Below are 20,727 nucleotides of genomic sequence, written 5' to 3'. Positions count from 1 at the left end.
AAAATGACATACAGTCTGCAGATCTAAGCGACTTTTGGAAAACCATGTTCCAAATCATGCTTATTTTAAAGTTACACTCTTTTCTACGTTGTTTCTTTGCTTCTTGTACATATTGTATAGAGTGACAATGAAATATTAACTTATTTAAATCGCGCGTTATGAAACGCAAAAATTACATCGTGGACAATTTAAAGTTTCACGAATAACACGATGATCAAATAATTTAGATTACATAATTTAGCAATTTGTCTTTATCATCGATAATACTAAGAAATTCGTGAAGACGCATGTTGGCAATACAAACGACACACGACTAATACCTAATAAATAAACTGAAAGATACCACCAAAATATAAATACTATCTTGAAATGGCATATATATGTATGTATGTACACTATCTATCATATACAAGATGTCATATAAACAGAATAATAACATTTCAAAATTAAGCTTTATGTAAGTATATCTCGAAAACTAAACGAGACCACCGATTAATTTATAAGGAAAAGTTGATCAGTACCCTCACTTCTATAATATATATCAAGATCAAGATCATCGGAGTTGTGTCCTCGAATGTAAATAAATACCAAGTTTTGTAGCAACAATAACAACAATAAAAAATAAATAATAACAATAATAATACAATTATATGAGTTCATTAAACTAGTAAAGTCGGTCTAATATTTTTGGTGTATATTGCCAAAAATATTAGACCGACTTTACTAGTTTAATGAACTCATATAATTGTATTATACTAAAATATTGTTGTACCTCGAATGGGTTACAACCTTAATACTAGGGATAGTCGGGTTCGCCAAGCCTAAGAAGTTGGAACTTCGAACAGGATCAAAGGAATGTAAAGTTCCTCTTGAAATCACTGACACACTTTTCTTTAATTCGATTGATTTATTTTAACAAGAGCACAAACACGTGATATTACAATTGTTATATTTCTCATACACGATTAAGCGTCATCGGGCAGCTCGGCCCGTCTTGTGTTACTCTGGCGGCCGACGACCGAGTATAACCTAAGATGTTGATAATACGGCTCACATAAAAACTTCGCGACGAGATTCGATAATATCTTGCGCGACTTTTATAATTTTGATTCCGAACTTACACTTTCGATGCATGATTCCGCCTTGTGGCCGGTTATATAGACTGATCGATGCCCGATCAGTATTCTGATCGGTTGCGTCGATTGATCGCGCGATATTGATTGATCAATATCACACCCGGTTCGATCAGCAAATTGAGGAATTTGCTGATAGGCTTTTTGAAATATTCTCGCGCGACGAGTTTCCGCGATCTTTCGAAAGATCTGATCGCAATTTTGGCGATCATGCATTTGCCGAAGTTTATGTGTGCCGTCTTTCGAAAGACTTTTTTCGAAATTCATGCGGACTACTTTTATTGTGTTGTGCGGGGATCGACCAAGGAATCGGCGGGAAAGAGGTGCTCACCATTTTGTTCAACACTCAATAAACTTTATTAAAGTTGATACAGGTTGTCCTTCTTAATTCGGACCGCGACAGACGTGACGGCAAGGCGGATCTCGACGAGTCCTCTCCTAGTACCGGTCTTCCGTTTTTATCCTGTTCCAGGCGGCCGGTCCTTGCCGTGTCATCAAAATGTTCGTCAGCGTTCGCGGTATATTTCTGGGTCGCGCGGCAGCTTTCCGCGTAAGAGCCGCGCAACTCGGTTAGCAGTTGCTTCACGTGGAACGGTACACAATAAATGCCCGATTAGCACGGTAGTGTTGGTAATCGCTATCGCTTGATAAAATAATAATTCGTCGGGTAAAGTATCGCTTGCCGCAATCCGCTTTGTCAGCGATGGGCGTGATTGCGTTCTCGGCGTTCGCGACAATTGCCATGCGGATTACTTTATTATTAGTTGTAGATCTGATTACAACAGATATATGAGAAACTTTTGATAATAAAAAAACGAGTTATGAATAAAGAAATTATTATTTTTATTAATAGTACAACAGCCACTTATAGTGGTTAATGTCGAATATATTCTATTGATCAAAACTTATTAGATTTATGAAGGAAGAAAAAAAGTATTTAATATTCATATTATTATTGAAATGTTATATACACGGTTTTCGTGATCAGTGATTATATGCAGTTTGTGAAATGTGCTTGTCTCTATCATCATTTCCTGTTATTCTAATATTTTCTATTCTATGTTTTCTTCGGAAAATGTGAGAATATGTTATAATAACATGAAGAATCGAACGCACGGACGAATAGCATGCATATATAGGCGTTTGTAATTATTATGAAAATAATATGTCGGAAAAAACTTTTTCATATATGAATTCATTTAAAATAACCTTTAATTTCGTCATAGAAAAAATACAAAAGTTTCAAAAAAGGTATAATGTTATTAAAAAAATGTCCTCTTATCAATTATCTTTATAAAATATTACTACATATAGTTTTAATTGTAGAGCAGCCAATTGCAATGATTAATGTATTCAATAACCTATTAACCTATTACTAATAAAGACTTTTAAATGTGTCATAATTGTGTCACGTCTTACCATTGCTATGCAAGAAATAGATTACTATTAATAAAAGTAATAATTTCTTTATTCATAACTCATTTTTTATTGTCAAAAGTTTTTCATGTATACCAAAATATACATGTTTTATCCCCTAAAACTCAAAACGGACACGTAAAAATATACGTATAAAAAAAAATATACATAATATTTTAATAATAATAATATGTGTCCTTTATTTTGGTCTAGAATATAACATATTCAAAGCTCATCAAAATAGGAGATAGACACTTCCATGCCTTTCCTTGTCAATTAATCTTGATTAGTTATTTTATATACTAGTAAGTGAGTCACTAAAATTCTCCTTGGATTTTTACCTTTGAAATCGAATCAAAGAATTAGTTTATACTTCAAAACCAACAACTTGGGATGACATGAAAGAAATCGTAGAAGAAGAATGCAGAAAAATGCAGAAAAATTGCTTTAAAAGAATTGCTCAATGTCTTATCTTCACTTCTAATGCAAAAATTTTCGAAGGTTAATCAGATGCAATTCAAGCATTTGCGAAAGAAAATTAATTACTTGTATTATTTGACAATTTTTTAACACATTTTCCTTATCATATTCAATAACAAAGAATTTTTTATATATTAAGCTTAGAGATAAGTCAAAGATAATACGGATATAGAACCGGTTTTAACTCAGGAGCTCCGAGCGGTGTGCGGGGTGCGGGGTAACTTGGTGACGCGGGGATAAAGGAGAGGGGGTAATTGGTAGGCACGGGAAAGGGAGATGCTTTGTCGATGGTCCTTTGGAATGTACTTTGGAATGGGGGGGGGTATCTTTTTTATCTAGGAAGAGCTGCTAGAAAAGATGATTTTTTTTTGTAGAAATTTGACATACGTGTTAGGAAAAAAAAAGCGCCAATACTCCGACTGCTATGTACCTAAATAAATTGCGATTCGGAAGATTTATGATAATATCTAGATTTAGAAAAAATAGCATTGACGAATGTGACGATGAGTGATACGAGCACGTCATCGAACCATTGGCATCGCTCGAAGAGTTTCTGGAACGCGACAGTGGATGGACGCTGTCGCGAATTCTTAATCTGACTATAAACATGAATATAATCCCATGCACGCAGGATGTTACATCGAGTTACCGCAGGAAATTATGTTGGAGAGAGCAGTAATTAACGTGCAGTCAACGGGCAATGCGTGTTTCGCACGTCAATGGTCACGGCCTTGCAGCTGGCCGAAAGGCATACAAATCGGGAATCGTCGTATCCACATTATTTGACGGTCTTGAATTTTTAAGACATTATGTTTCCGATGACATTGAATCAAATTAAAAAGAAACGGGTATAAATCCACTAGACGCGACATGCGTGAACACGACATTGCGTATTCTCGGAGCAACGATCTCACCGATAGACACGCAGCAGATAAGATACTCGCCGATAAAGCCCTAGGACACGTCATTGCGAGAGAGTCGACTCTGGGCGAAAAAGCTGCCGCTACAGCCGTTTGGGCAGCGATGAAAGCCAAGACCAAGATCGATATAGATATGAAAGCGAAGACAAGGAATAAGCCGACAAAAAAGAAGCGAATAGTTCTGACTGCGAAACGAGGCGGCGTATTACCAATTCTGTCAATGTTGGGCATGCTCGGATCCATGATCGGCGGAGCAGCTGGCGTGGCGAAAGCGGTAAATGACAAGAAAGCCACGCAACGTCAGCTCGAGGAACTACAACGTCACAATCGCGCGATGGAAATGCGCGGACAGGGACTGTATTTCGCTCCATACAAAGGCAGACACGGCAACAAAAAACAGCGAAAAAAAAAAGAAAAAAAATGCCAAAGAGACAATAAAAATATCTACAGGTGTAACCATCAACGTACAATTGGATCAGCTGGCGAAGCGTATGCACATACCATACTTCAGAGGTGTTTTCATGCGTGACGCATTACCGACTAGCAGCGCGCGTCGAAAAGAGAGCAGTATCGTAAATCTGGATGATACAATGGGTTCTGGTACTCATTGGGTAGCGTACGCAAAGAGGAACAACCGTGTCATGTATTTCGACAATTTTGGCAATCTTCGACCGCCCAAGGAACTGATATGATATTTCGGAGACAGTGTTACGACAATAGAATACAATCGAACGTCCTATCAGACTTACGATCAGAGCGTCTGCGGACAGCGTCTGTGCCTATGGTTTTTCCAAACGGTCAACGCGTGTGAATTTAAAAAGTCCGATAAAATGCCGTGACGTCTTAGTATTCATCGAACGCTTTTTCCATCATGTCGCTGATGCTTACGCTGAGCGGGAAAAGCAATGTTCTTGCGGCAAACTACTTTCCAACTATAGATTTGAGCGACGATGACTATGAGCTCGGTCTAACAATTTTGGAAACTTATCACATGATACCGAATGTAAACGTTTCGAACAATAAATTTTATTTTGACGAAGACGACGCAGAAATTACGATTCCCGAAGGGTCGTACGAACTGCAGGTCATAAATGAATTTTTGAAACGAATTTTTGAGATTTTGGACGGAAACGTCCACGACGCGACACGTCCGATAACAATGCCGGTGACATCGCGCGCGGCAATGACGAGATTGGAGAATACCCGATAGTGCTCCGCGCAAATTACAACACGATGAGATGCGAGATTAAATGTGACTATAGAATAAAATAAACTTTAACAAGCTCAACAACATTGGATCGCTACTGGGTTTCTCGTCAAAGCGTATACTGCAATCGCGAAAGTGGCATGAATCGGACGTGTCGATCAATATAATGAATGTAAACATTATTCGTGTAGAGTGCAACGTGACCGCGAGCACGTACAGCAACAACAAAAGTATGCACGCGATACATGAATTTTCGCTGAGCGTACCGTCAGGATATAAGATATCGGAAAAGCCGATACAGATCATTTATCTGCCGGTTATCGTACGGAGCATTATGGAGCTAACGATACGCATTGTTGACTAGAACGGACGATTGCTCGATTTCAGAGGAGAAGAGATCACCGTCAGATTGCACGTATGACGGCGACAGCGATAACGCGAGCGTGACATTTGAGATGCTCGTGTTGAACAAAGCGAAGCACGCGCAGAGAGATAACGCATTTTTTACAAAGAAAACACCGATCGACAGTACTTGCTCATCTGGTTGCATCAAGAAGAGGAAGAAGCTCAACGCGTCAAACGTTAAATTTTTGAAATCACTGGGATTCATTGTACGAACTATCTGAGATGGCCGATATTTTGAACATTGGAGGTCAATCGATCTTTGACGATCGCATTGTCAAGATAAAAACTCACATATACAATCCATATGTTAATACATTTGGACATAGCGATGAAATAAGAATATCTATACAACAGCAAGATTTGTATGCATTGCCGACTGAAAGTTTTCTCTACGTTGAAGGAAGATTGACGAAAAACAGAGAGATTGATGGATCTGATGTAGTATTGGAAAATAATTGCGTCGTGTTTATGTTTGATGAAATTTGATATGAATTTAATGATGTAGAGATTGATCGCAATAGAAACGTTAGAGTGACCAGTCATCTAAAGGGCCATACAACGCTGTCAAATGACAACGTTGTAGCTCTGTGGAATGTTGGGATTATCTTAAGTGCCTATAACGCGAAAACTCTAACGCTGATGGATAGCTGATGGATATTTTAATTTTTGTGTACCGTTCAACATATTGGCTTTTGCGAAGATTACAAATGTGGTAATTAACGCTTGTCACGAATTGATTTTGATACGAACGCACAATGATAAGAATTGCCTTGTGGGAGATCCTGCGATGAATCCGACACTTGAATTATTCAACATAATGCCTCACGTTATGTTGAGTCAATAAACCACCATGCTGCGGATCTTGGAAAACGGACGATATCTGAGTATGAGTTTCCGTTCATGGGATCTGTATGAATACTCTTTATTGCCGAATACGATGAAACATTCCTGAGCTGTTAAAACTGCGACTCGAGAAGCCGCGATACGTAATCTTTGTTGTGCAGACTAACAGAAAAAATAACATGAAAGCACATAAATTTGGCTTCGATAATTGTAAATTGATCAACGTGAAACTTTATCTAAATTCAGAATTTTATACGTACGATGATCTGAATCTAGACTTTGACAAACATAGATATGCTGTCTTATATCACATGTTTTTGACGGACATGTTTTCATGACTGGTTCGTGGTTGGGTTCCGTGACGCACATCCTCTCTTCTTATTCGGGAGCTCGAGCCATGCTTGATGCAATCTCTCCTGCCGCCCTGCAGGGGGACCCATTGTTCTCTCTTCGCCTGTTTGAAAAAATGCGGCTTCGCCGCGCTTCACTCAGAGGAAATATTTTTCTGGCTCTACTTTGCAACGAGAGAAACAATGAGAGAAAGTGTAGCTTCGATGACGTTGGCGACTGAGAAGTGATGGGATCGAACAAGCGTAAGCGGTGGAGCACTGGCGCACCAGGAGGATTATTTGTATATTTGCCAATGGCGTTGGAGGGTGTCGCCGCTGCGGTCCGACCTGCATCCATCGAGTGAGAGACCAACATCGTTCTGGAGTACCGGTTGTGGGGATTCGAAAGAATACATGTATATATGTATATTGTAATATATGTATATATATGTATGTATCATTGTATTGTTGACGCGTTATTCTAAATACGTTATTTGCGATAAATATTATCACATGCCTCGGTAGTCGAAGAGATAAAATGCCTGCCCGATAAGCAAGAGATCCAGGTTCGATTCCTGGCTGAGGTGGTATTTTTTTCGCAAAATAATTACGAGTTTTCACGATTGGTTCGTGGTTGGGCCGCGTCGTGACGCACACCCTCCCTTCTTATTTCCGCTTCCGTCATCTTATTATCAAATTGATAAAATATCATACCGCGAACTGTCGCACAATTATGCCAACTTTGTGAGTTATTGTCTTGCAGCCATTGACTGTTTGCGACAAAATGAATCTATCAAGAGTACTACCATAAATATGTGATTAGAATTTGAGTTCAAAGAGAATGTACCAGTAAATACTACCGCCTATTGTCTCATCATACATGACCGCGTGATTGAATATAATCCACTGTCCAATGTAGTGCGCAAGATGACATAAATTACAATGCTGATATATAATAGAGACAATAAAATCTATCTATTTGCTGCTCTCAAAGAATGGACCGTTCTTTCCTACTATATTTTCGCAAGCCCTATACCGTGGCATTTCCTCGCAAGTACCGACAAGTCTCGCACACGCTGGGTGATACGTCATCACCATAGATTGCGATGGAACGACGGAACTGTTCCGTACAACGGAGTTAAGAGTTTGATTACGAAAGCTGTGCATGATACGAAAGAAGACGACGACGACGACGACGACGATGCTGTCATATACGTCAAAGAGCATGTAAAACGAAAATGCTGCGGAACTTACTTCTGATCGATGAGCCAGAACGTGTGTACATCGAGATCCTGGATGCGGATTACGAAGACGTAGATTCTTTGAACAATTTAGCTGATAATATTATAATACGATGTGGATATCATTATACTAATTGCACGTTACAAAATGTATTCAAATTGTTTAATTGGTGGGCAAATAACCTTAAATAAACATATATAATATATATAAAATATGTTTTCTTTTATTCCTTTCCCCCGTCATTACGTTGATGATTACTTAATATTCCAGTGATCCTACACATTTTTTTCAATGTAACGTTCGATCGACTCATCGATGACAAAGAAATTGCATTATGATTTAAGCGTGAAACTTTTTATTCACATTTTCTTTTTTTAAATGGCACTTTATATATTTTTTTATAGTTGATTAGGTTTTTTTTTCTTTTCTTGAAATAAAAATCTGTTAATTGTAATTATGCGATCCTTTGTTTTCTTTCTGTTTATGGTCATTATAACAATAAACTCGTTTCCCGATATACTACCTGCAATTGTACTTAAACGATCCTTTGCCTTTTTCTTGGCCACTATAATACGCCTGTTCACGAAATACTACCATAATAGAGTATTGTTCAGCGAGATTATTGGATCTTTTGTCCACTTCATCTTTCAAAAGAGGGGGGATTAACGCTCTGCCGTATCAAAATTTGCGCTGTTGCGATCAGTCCTCCGTCATTCGTTTGTACAAACGAATCACACGCAATGTACTCCGCCAAAGGAAGTAGCGTACCGTACAATAGCAAAACGAAGAAGGAACGTAACGCGTAAGTTCGACATCTTTTTTTTCTTTTTGTAACATTACGCAATATTATGTACTTAATTTCTGTTACACAGCATTTCGGTGGAACGTCGCGTGGTGCGTTTACTGAGCAGATGTTATAACTTAACGGCTACGGGCTTCAAATTTCTGGAAATTGGAATCAATGTTGGCCCACCGATCTACGTGGAGATCGTCCTAGGAGATCATCAAGGATAGGAGCTGATATTGTTTCTCAAAACATGGAAATTCCATGTTTTGCAGCAATGGAATATCTACAAATTGCTACGAAACAATTACAAAGACAATTTTATAAGCATCGGACCATTAACGGTCCGAGTTTGCATGATGAACGACGTTACACTCGTACGTCTTGAATCTTCAAACGTACGCAATGTACGCGTATTATGATGATTGAAACGACGTTACATCGTATGTTTAATTTCGCCGAATGTATTGATGTAACGTTCAATCAACTAGACTCGTCGATACGATCGATGTCAAGTATACGCGATTCTTCAATATTGCGTCTATTATAACAAATTTCGAGGAGGTACCATACATAATAGCGATATCTTCGATAGGCATCAACTCGTCGATTGCGAACTGTTAGCTTTAATTTTTAGTATGTATGAAAAAAAAAGATGATGTAATAAAAATGTGAATAAAAAACGTTTTCACGCTTGAAAATATGATTTCAATCAAAATAAATCTATTTCCTATTTTAAAATAAAATAATATTTCGGGTTGGTCAAGTTAAGTCTCCGCTCTGAATTAGAGAGTGTTTGGCAATGTTTCGATGTGATTTTCACAAAAAAGAGGGGACAGTTTCCATTGAGAATAAGAAACTCGACATTTATGATAAGATATTATTTATTGGTGTAACATCGATAAAAAAAGGAATAATATGTCCCTTTTTTTCTTACTAAATTCATTTCATTTTCTATAGTTTATTTTTTTTATAGTTTCCCATTTCCATGTCGTCAAAATTTATTGCTTCTTATGTGAGACCTTGAGCTTGATCAAATAGGAGCACGTTTCAGTATTTATTATTAGAAAAAAAACCAAGGAAAAGAATTAAGAAAGGAGAAGGGTTCATTTACTAGCTAATACATTACTTCTCTGAATAACGGATTTTTCGAGATTGTTCGAAATTAACACGTTGCGACACGTACGTTTGTTTATAATAGCCGGAGTATCGGCGCTTTTTTTTCCTAACACGCATCAAATTTCTATAAAAGAAAACCATCTTTTCTAGCAGCTCTTCCTAGACAAAAAAGACACCTCTCCCTCAAAAGTACATTCCAAAGGACCATCGACAAAGCATTCCCTCTTCCCCGTGTCTACCAGTTATCCCCCCTCCTTTACTCCGCGTCTCCGAGTTATTCCGCACATCTGCATTCCGCTTGGAGCTCTTGGGTTAGAACCGGCCCTATATCCCCACTAAAGATGTTTTAAGAACAATGTTTGCACGCTAAAAAGTAGTAAAAGAGGAGATTTGAAATTCTTATCTTTACTAACATATATGCGCATGCATACATACGCGCGCACGTACGCACACATACGTAAATACAGAAGTTGCAAAATCCAACGGACAATTTTTACGCCTTAAATAATGCTAATGCTGGTAGTATTATAAGTTTCTCATAACTCGGAAAATATACTAAATGAAAAAAATTGTTTATTATAATATTTTGAAAAGCACTTGAGATCGGGGATATCCAATAAAAAATGGGAATTCCCAATTAAAAATTTCAAGATGATATTGGCATGACTTTGACAATATTTGGGTCTACTAATACTACAATATGTAAAACCAATATTTCTTTGGAACATTTTTCAAAAAGAATTTTTCGACAACTGTTTGTTTCGACAACTGTTAGTCTCTGTTACGCCATACAGCATAACAGTTCACACTATTTTAGACCGCTTCTGACAATTTAAAAAAAAAGAAAAAGAAGAAGAAAAGGATATGAGTATTCATCTATGTGCAAGCTACAACTTGCACTGAAAAAAATTAAAGAATGAAATTGTTTTAAAACGGAGCACGTTTGTTATTAAATGTGTCTTGTGACTAAATAAATCTATTTATCTATCTATCTATTTATCTATCTATCTATTTTGCGAGCGTGCTGAAACGTGCCGAACATCGGATGCGCCAAACCATCGCTCGTCGACCTACGATGAGGAGAAAACATATGTGTCAGCAACAAAATATGAGTCGGTAATCGACGGATATATATTTTTCCATCCGGTCATATTCGTTCGATACGAGATTTGACTGCAAAGATTGAGAGTTCTTGTTGTGCAGTCACCGACAATGAGCATGCTCGTTGCTTTCTGATCATGATCTCTAATCACTTATTGTCGAAATCGAGCGTTTTTGTTATTAAAATCGAGTATTCTTGATCTCTGCATCATCTAAAGAAAACCAGTATTCTAATCTTCCATCACCGAAATTATTCTGATGCTCGACCTCCAAAAAAGCAATAGTTTTTATTATAAATCTTTGAGATTGAGTGTTTTCGATCCTTCGAGAATTTAATTAACGGAAACTGAGCGTTATTATCTACTTCTGAGCATTCTCGATTTCCATTAATCATCCACCAAAAAACAAGCATTTTCATTTTTCTCTACTTAAAATCCAAGCATTCGCAAAAGATGAGCAATCTTGTATTTCAAAGATCAACGCTACGCATTTATTCATTGTGATTATGATATCCAACTATTGTTCGCGTCCGTACATTCGCACTCGTCACCAATCTATGACACGTGGCTGTACACGCGTCTGAGCAATCACACGTACTGCTGGCTTTTCTGATGAATTGCTGATCGAACACACACGCATCCATTCAATTATATGTTTATCATACATCTCAATGCACGAATACGTGTTCCAACACGCATGCCATCAGCCTATCATCCGACTGCACCTGTCTACTTATCCTAGTTATAATATCACGGGTACAGTTACAATATTCAACAGAAGATACTCCAAAATTTAGCATGATATATCAAGATATGTTGCAAAAATGTAGTAAAAAATCTATTCTTTCACACTGTAATAGCAGAAATATGGCAAGAATGTAACACGATCAGTAACGTCAGATACTGGCAGCAGAAATGCAGCAGAAACCGAGCAACCTGTGCCGTCACGACGTGACGACAAAATTGCGGCAAGTATACGGCACGATCTGCTTTATTAGTTGTTGTGGACAAAAAGATAGCAAAAATCAAACATAATATGCTGTCACGTCGCGGCGACAAAATTGTAACAGAAATCGAATAGGGCTTGCTGGCATAATCTGCCAGCAAATTGGCAATAGAAATCGTACAAAACTCTGCGTCTGTCACTAAATACAATAATTCCCGCTAAATTATCGCTAGATACGCCGTTTCTCGCATGCAAAATTTATATAAACTTTCTACATAAGTGAAATCATAATCAAAATTTAAACATGCATTTATTATTTATGTACTTTTATGTATGCGTTTGATGCAAGATGTAATTATCCAACAAGATAATTAACAAAGTGTAGTATCTGAGAAATAGTATATTATATAAAATGTACGTTTGATACATAATTTAATACGTTATATAAAAATCAAAAGAATTATAACTTATATCTTTAAAAAGCTTAACTTATTTGTGCTGTAAAGATATATTAATTTCATCATTAATAAAATAATTAAAAATTATTTTTTTAAAATAAGAGATAAAAAAAGTAATATAGACATTATTTTTCAAAATTTTTTAGTAATAACAATATCACAATTTAAATATTTACGAAACAAAATTTGCTCGATTTTTATTGTTAATTTACCAACAATTTAGCAGGTCCTATTCGATTTCTGCCACAATTTTGCCGTCACATCGTAACAGCACCCTGTACTTGATTTCTGCTGCGTTTCTGCTGCCAGTTCTGCTTGCCATCTGATATAGCAAATTTTGCATGATATCTGCTATATATCTGCTGCCACAATGACAAGCAATGCTCCATTCTTATCGCATTTTTGTCATTATTCTATGATGAAAAGGTGTGCAAAAAACTTTGGGAAGCAGCAGCTTGAAATCTGCTGCGAAGTCATGATCGGATCTGTTGGCATAGTGCTGGCATTTTGTTATCTGAGTATGAATAATAATAATTTTGCTACAATATTTGTATTATTCATTTCATTTCATTTTCATAAAAATTTATGTCGATTCATATTTTTAATGTTGAAACAAGCATATCAGTGGGAAGTGTAGTAGGTATACTAGGCGGGTTCTAACCCAGAAGCGTTGAGGGGGGTGCGGGTGTGCGGGGGGAACTGTGCGCAACCGAGGAGCTCCGGGGCGGGCGGAGGGGGGGACGGCGCGTGTTGGGCGACCCATTGAATGTAAACAGCGTCGACGATTGATGCCTTCAGAGCACCGTGATAAATAATTACCAAAAGATAAATAACGAATTGGACGCGTGGACATGACATCAGAGGGGGGAGGGGGCCGCCGCCGCCGCCGCCGCCGCCGCCGCCACCGCCGCCGAGTAAAAAATAAAAAAAAGAAAAAAATTAAAAAAAAGACTCACCAGGTTGAGGTAGAAAGTCACTTAAAAAAAAAGTACAAAAGTCAGTACGAAAGTCACTTAAAAAGTACAAAAAAGAAATGTCCAAGAAAAAAATGTCGTAACAAAAAAACACACAAAAAATGTTTAACAAATCCAAGAAAAAAAAAGCACTCGGTCACCGTAACAAAATACACACAAAAAAAGAAAAATGTTAATAATCCATGAAATAATTTTACTCCCTCCGGATTATTCGCAGGAGGGAGACTTCATTCACATATCGCGAGATTAACCCGCGGGGGGGACTTCTAAATAATTATTCTCCTCCTCTTCCTCCTCTTCCTCCTCTTCCTCCTCTTCCTCCTCTTCCTCCTCTTCCTCCTCTTCCTCCTCTTCCTCCTCTTCCTCCTCTTCCTCCTTTTCCTCCTCTTCCTCCTCTTCCTCCTCTTCTTGTGCCAAAGCCAATGCACGAATATGTTCGTATAAAGGTATTAGCCATGGCAATTGCGTGGCACCAATGAGAGAGTTATTATCAATATAATAAATGCGTTGTTCCTCCACAAATACTATAAAGGTACCACGGTACTCTACTCCGTTGAATCTTGCGCGGAGAATGACGCGTGGTAATTCCATTGCGTTGCACTCAAAGTTCTTCACGCAAAAAACAATTGTTTTTTTCACGCACTAGTGCTTCTTTGCGCACAAAAATTATTATGGAGGCCACGTTTCAATGCCTCCACAAGACTCATGAGACTGAACGCGGCGTGTCAAGAGAAGCGCCGATACTCCAGTTACTATAAACAAATCGGGGAGACCTATGATGGCTTTTTTTCGTAGAAATCAACGTACGTGTCGCGGCGAGTCAAGAGAAGCGCCGATACTCCGACTGCTATAAACAAATCGGGGAGACCTATGATGATGCTCCGACAAGGGACAAAGAAATTGTCGATGATATATAATGGGTCCATGCGGTGTGCAGGATCACAGTAGATGGAAGTCTAATGTGAGAGAGAGAGAAAAGCGTGCATACAAAAAACGCAAAAGTATCGCGTAGTGTCTAACGAGAAGAAATGTCAAATGACAAAAAGACATCACAGGAATTCGATTATTTGGCGTATATTAGAGATGTGTTAAAAATTACTTATCCAACTGAAGCAGTAAGTATATTTATTCACATGTATCTTTCTAATGTTTAAAAATATTATTAAACTCAATATTGTAAAAAATATTAAACTCAATATTTTTGTAATTTGACAGACATTATATCTCGATGGTATTTCAGTCGTGGAAACCGTGCAAGTACGGAATCTAATAAAAATTCAAATACGCCACCCGAATGGAGTACGTAACTTTTTCTCCTTTTTTTCTTTTTCTCTCTTTTGTCTTTTTTCCTTTATTTGATATGTAATGAATTGTGTGAAATTGAGATTTTTTATTATTTTTTGCAGTACTTATGCATATATGATATCAAGATTAATGGCTTTATGAATATCAATCATCGGTGATGGATACGATATCAGCGTCGCCAACACAAGGAATATTTACATTTTCTATGGGAAGAAATTACTCGCGAGGACGTATTTGATCTGCAGAGACTCTTTGGGTTACGTCCATATGAAGAGGATGAAGAAGTGTGGTGAACAGTGTCTATAGGATATTCTCATTTATTATTTTTGAATAATTACATAATTGAATAGTTACATAAGTAATAAAGATCCACAAATATATATATATACAATACAATATATACAATAAATATTATAGTATATAATGTATATAATATATACAATAAATATTATAGTATAAACAATAAATAAAAGTGTATGAATTATTCTTTTGCATTAAATAAATATTAAAAAAATTTTTCACTTTTTTAAATCGTGATTCAATTTTTTTCATGTCCATGCCCGACACCCTGACCTACATTCCTGCTCGACGCGCGCGAGTCATCCCGACAAAATAAACTTCTCGGCGTTATATGATAAGAAGCGGTACGTCGATCGTTAGAATTATCAACGCATGGAAAAGAAATAAAAAACGTAATTCGTATATCATATTTATTTTATTCATGGTTATCTGACCACCAATTAAATAATTTAAATACATTTTGTAATGCGCAATTAGTATAGTGATATCCGCATCGCATAGTATTATCAGCGTCCAGATTGTTTAGAGAATCTACGTTTTCGTAATCAGCATCCAGAGTCTCGATGTACACGCGCTCATCGTCCAGAAGCAAATTCCACAGCCATTGTCGTTTTTCGTGTCCCTTGACATATACGACAGCATCGCTGTCATCGTCGTCGTCGTCGTCGGCGTCGTCGTCTTCTTCCGTTCCATGCATAGCTTTTGTAATCAAACTCTTAGCTTTGCTGTATGGAATCGTTCCGTCGTCCCATCGTAGTCTATGGTGATGACGTATCACCCAACGTGCGCGAGACTTGTCGGCACTTGCGAGGAAATGCCATGGTATAGGGCTTGCGAAAATATAGTGAGAACGGTCCGTTTTCTGAGAGCGGCAAACTCCTTTACAACAAATTGTCCTCCAACGAGAAAACCTTGCAGGTCTACGAACGTTGGCACGACCATGACGAGCACTTTTTCGAGACTGCGGTCGATTTCGATGTATCGTAGATTTTATTGTCTCTCTCTCATGTGCCAGCGATGCTCTTAGGTGATCTTGCGTACAACATTGGTCAACGGATTGTAGTGAACCACGCGATCGTGTATAATGAGACAGTACGCGGTGGTATTCATCGGTACGTTCTCCTTAGTCTCAAATTCCAATCTCACGTCCACGGTTGCGCTCTTGATCGATTCGTTTTGTCGAGAACAATCGATGATTACGAATGGACCGTTATGTAGAAAAGACGTGACGGTGAGACTCGGCTCGAGATACTCGTATCCGTAGTAACCCTTGCAGAAACGCGCGTACGTTTCATACAACACGGACCATCTGTTTTTGTCGAAATCAAGATGCATATCGTCGTACGGATAACATTCCGAGTTCAGATAGAGTTTCACGTTGGTTAAATTGCAGTCGTCGAATCGGCTCGTGTCCTCAGCCATGACATTTTTGCGACCTGTTTGCAGAGCAAAGATGACGTATCGCGGTTTCTCGAGCTGAGTAGCGGTCTTGATGTCCCACGAATGCTTGGTTGTACGCTGTAACAGCGGAAACTCGTACAGACACGAGCGAAAAGCCATGCTCAAGTATCGTCCGCTCTCCAAAGTGCGCAGCATCGATAGTTTTTTTATCTCGCTCAATAACACGTGCGGCATTCGCCATTGTATCTTGAATAAGTCGATCACGGGATCCAACGCCGAATTTCCCATCAGGCAATTGTTGTCGTTACAAGATCGTATCAAGATCAATTCGTGACGAGCGTTGATTATCACGCGTCTGTAATCCTCGCAAAATCCCAACAGTGCGTAGAGAGGTACGCAAAAGTTAAAATATCCATCCGCGCTAGTATGCGCATCCCAACCGGCATTCCTCAGAATCACGCTTCTGTCGGATGATGTCGTTACGTAATGTTTGAATGTGCTGGTTACGCCCACGTTTCTGTTACGATCAATCTCCACACCATCAAGCTCGTATCGAATCTCATCGAACAGGAACGCGACAAAATTATTTCCCAGCACCACATCAGATCCCTCGACAACTCTGTTCTTCGTTAGTTTTCCCTCGATATATAGAAAGCTTTCGTACGGCAATGTGTACAGATCCTGTTGCTGTATAGGTATTCTTATCTCATCGCTGTACCCGAACGTCGTATTGGCGAACGGGTTGTACGCATGAGTCTCAATCTTGACGATGCGATCGAAGATTGGCTCGTCTTCGATATTTAGGATATCAGTCATTTCACAAGTTGCGCACCGCGAATCCTAAAGCTTGTAAAAATTTAACATTCGACGCGTTAAGTTTCTTCCTCTTCTTGACGCAGCCGAATGAGCGAATATTGTCGATCGATGTTTTCTTTGTAAAACAAGATGCGTTATCTCTCTGCGTATGCTTCGCTTCGTTCAACACGAGCATCTCAAATGTCACGCTCGCGTTATCGCTGTCGCCGTCATACGTGCAATCTGACGGTGATCTCTTCTCCTCTGAAATCGAGCAATCGTCCGTTCTGGTCAACAATGCGTATCGTTAGCTCCGTAATGCTCCGTACGATGACTGGCAGGTAAATGATCTGCATCGGCCTTTCCGATATCTTATATCCTGGCGGCACGCTCGGTGAAAATTCGTGTATCGTGTGCACACTTTTGTCGTTGCTGTATGCGCCCGCGGTCACGTTGCACTCTACATAGATAATGTTTACGTTCATTATGTTGATCGACACGTCCGATTCGTGCCACCTTCGCGGTTGCAGTATACGCCTCGAGAAACCCAGCAGCGATCCAATGTTACGAGGCTTGTTAAAGTTTATTCTGTAGGCGCATTTAATTTCACACCTCATCGTGTTGTAATTTGCGCGGAGCACTATCGGGTATTCTCCAATCTCGTCATCGCCGCGCGCGGTGTCACCAGCGTTACCCTCGGGCGCGTCGCGTCGCGGACGTTTCCGTAAAATCTCACGTTTCAAAAATTCATTTATGGCATGCAGTTCATACGACCCCTCGGGAATCGTAATTTCTGCATCGTCTTTGCCAAAATAAAATGTATTGTTCGAAGCGTTTACATTCGGTATCGTGTGATAAGTCTCCAAAATTGTTAGACCAAGTTCGTAATCATCGTCGCTCAAATCTATGGCTGGAGAGTAATTTGTCGCGAGAACGCTGCTCTTCCCGCTCAGCGTAAGCGTCAGCGACATGATGGAAAAAGCGTTCGACGAATACTGAGACGCCGCGACATTTTGTCGGATTTTATAAATTCACGCGCGTCGACCGTTTTGGAGAAGAAACCACAAGCACAGCTGTCCGCAGACGCTCTGATCGTACGTCTGATAGGACGTTCGATTGTACTCTATCGTAGCATCGTCTCCGAAATATCGTATCAGTTCCTTGGGCGGTCGAAGATTACCAAAACTGTCAAAGTACACAACGCGATTGTTTCTCTTTGCGTACGCTACCCAATGAGTACCGGGGCCCTTCGTGTCGTTCAGATTTACGATACCGTTTTCATTTCGACGCGCGCCGCTAATCGGTAATGCGTCACGCATGAAAACACCTCTAAAGTATGGTACGCGCATACGCTTCGCCAGCTGGTCCAATTGTACATTGGTGGTTACACCCGTAGGTATTTTTATCGTCTCTTTGGCGTTTTTTTTTCTTTTTTTCGCTGTTACGCCTCGTCCGCCTTTGTACGGGGCGAGATACAGTCCTCGTCCGTATTTGTACGGAGCGAGATACAGTCCCTGTCCGTGCGTTTCCATCGCGCGACGTTGCGCGACTTTCCTGTCGTTTATCGCTTTCGCCACGCTGGCCGCTCCGCCGATTAAGGACCCGAGAGCGCCCAAAATTGGCAAAATCGGTAACACACCACCTCGTTTCGCCGTTGGAAGTATTCGTTTCTTTTTTTTGCCGGTTTTTTTCTTCGTCTTCATACCCATGCCGATCTTGGTTTTGGCTTTCATCGCTGTCCAAACGGCTGCAGCTGCAGCTTTCTCGCTCAGAGCCGAATCTCTCGCGATGACGCGTCCTAAGGCTTTATCGGCGAGTACCTTGTCCGCCGCGTGTCTGTCGGTGAGATCGTTGCTCTGAGAATACGCAATGTCGTGTTCACGGCACGCCGCGTCCAGTGGATTTATGCCCGTTTCACCTCTGGATAATCGCTTTTTCAGCCGAGTACCCGGACCGCAAAACTGATAGCCGGGGATATGTAGTTCGAAAGGAAGCGCGTTTATCGCTCGATTGAGCAGACCTCCAATGTAGCTTTCGTTTGACGCTGGCATAGGCCACAATCCTTTATCTTCGGTGCAGGACCGTCTATATGATCTCGATCCCACGATTGATTATAATGCTCGAGGCAGCGACGATAGGTTTGAACCTCCAAATCCACCTTTATATACTCCGGAAGCTTGTCCCACACGTGATCGATATAATTACCGCACACGCGTAACAGTACGACCTTCGGTATATATTGCAACTGCTCAGCGCTCAAATCCCGAATATCGGAGGGATGCGACAGCGCGAGATACATTTTTGCTACTGAGCGATTCGTGGTTTCGCGCGCCTATAAATAGGCGTTCGATCGAAGCCTAGATAACACAGTGCGAACATGAAATTTGGCAGCCGCTGACGATACGCGTCGCGAACTGTGACGAGAGAGCGCGAATGATGGGAGACATCGCGACGGAGCGCAAGCACGGTGAAATGTTACCGAGTACTATACGCGCCATCATTTGCGGGCCGTCGAATTGTGGTAAAACCAACGTTCTCATAAGCTTGCTCGAGAGTCCGCACGGTGTACGTTTCGAGAACGTGTACGTATACTCGAAATCGCTGCAACAACCGAAATATCGATACTTGGAAAATGTACTAACATCGATAGAAGAAATCGGCTACTTTACGTTCTCCAACAACAGTGACGTCATTCCACCGAGCGAGGCACGTCCCAATTCGATCTTCGTCTTCGACGACGTTGCGTGCGATAAGCAAGATGCTGTGAGAGAATACTTTTCGATGGGCCGCCACTCGAATGTCGATTGCTTCTATCTCTGTCAGACGTACGCGAGGATACCTAAACATTTGATACGCGACAATGCGAACCTGCTGATTCTGTTCAAACAGGATGGTACCAACTTGAAACATGTTTACAACGATCACGTGAATACCGACATGTCATACGATGAATTCTGTGCGTTATGCCGCGATTGTTGGCAGCGCGAGTATGGATTTCTAGTGATAGATAAGGACAGTCCGCTTATCAATGGGCGATACAGAAAGGAATTTAATACGTTCGCGGTACCGTAACGTGGTTAATCGATGTCGATACGTGGAGCAGGCAACATGGATAACACCAAAGATCGCGAGAAAATAGCGAAACAGATTGCGAAAACGAGCGATTCGATTCGCAAAAAATATCGCGCTTTAAAAATTGGTAAAATAGCTGAAGATACAGCGTTGGAGAAACGCTTCAAGCCCATCGTCGAACCTCTAAAACAGATTGTTGAAAAAACCGAGGAATCTCAATCGATTGAAAGAGAAGCAAAGGATCTCGGTATTAAGAAAAAACAAAAACGTGAAGACAGCGATGACGACAACGATAACGATATTACTACTACTACTGACAAGGATTCATATTGGACGGATGTTGGATGGTTGAAATTAACGCCGCAGTCTAAAAAACAACGTACAACGAAAGAATTGAAAGCCGCGTCAGATTCACTCGTGTTCGAGTCTACACCGATACAACCATCGAAAGAACCACCGAAAGAACCACCGCTGTTCCTGCAAAAGGAAGATGTTTTC

The 20,727-nt window shown here is 39.8% G+C and overlaps 1 protein-coding gene and 2 long non-coding RNA genes across 7 annotated transcripts in view; all 3 read left to right on the top strand.

Moving 5' to 3' along the window:
* Gga (ADP-ribosylation factor-binding protein Gga) overlaps positions 1–20,727 on the top strand; it is a 184,999-nt gene that overhangs the window by 96,851 nt on the left and 67,421 nt on the right. The gene's annotated exons all lie outside the window — the stretch shown is intronic.
* LOC148936285 (uncharacterized) lies at positions 702–13,526 on the top strand. The gene is made up of 2 exons (XR_016139662.1): positions 702–8,777; positions 8,848–13,526. It is a non-coding gene; the product is annotated as an uncharacterized LOC148936285 (long non-coding RNA).
* Positions 14,269–15,192, top strand: LOC148936284 (uncharacterized). Its single transcript, XR_016139661.1, has 3 exons — positions 14,269–14,471; positions 14,572–14,655; positions 14,763–15,192. It is a non-coding gene; the product is annotated as an uncharacterized LOC148936284 (long non-coding RNA).

This window comes from Pogonomyrmex barbatus, unplaced genomic scaffold (genome assembly GCF_055798465.1).
Source record: "Pogonomyrmex barbatus isolate J1 unplaced genomic scaffold, ASM5579846v1 scaffold24, whole genome shotgun sequence".
Classification (NCBI taxonomy): domain Eukaryota; kingdom Metazoa; phylum Arthropoda; class Insecta; order Hymenoptera; family Formicidae; genus Pogonomyrmex; species Pogonomyrmex barbatus.
The sequence above is the reverse complement of the archived record's forward strand: the minus strand, read 5'-3'. Positions and strand labels throughout refer to the sequence as shown.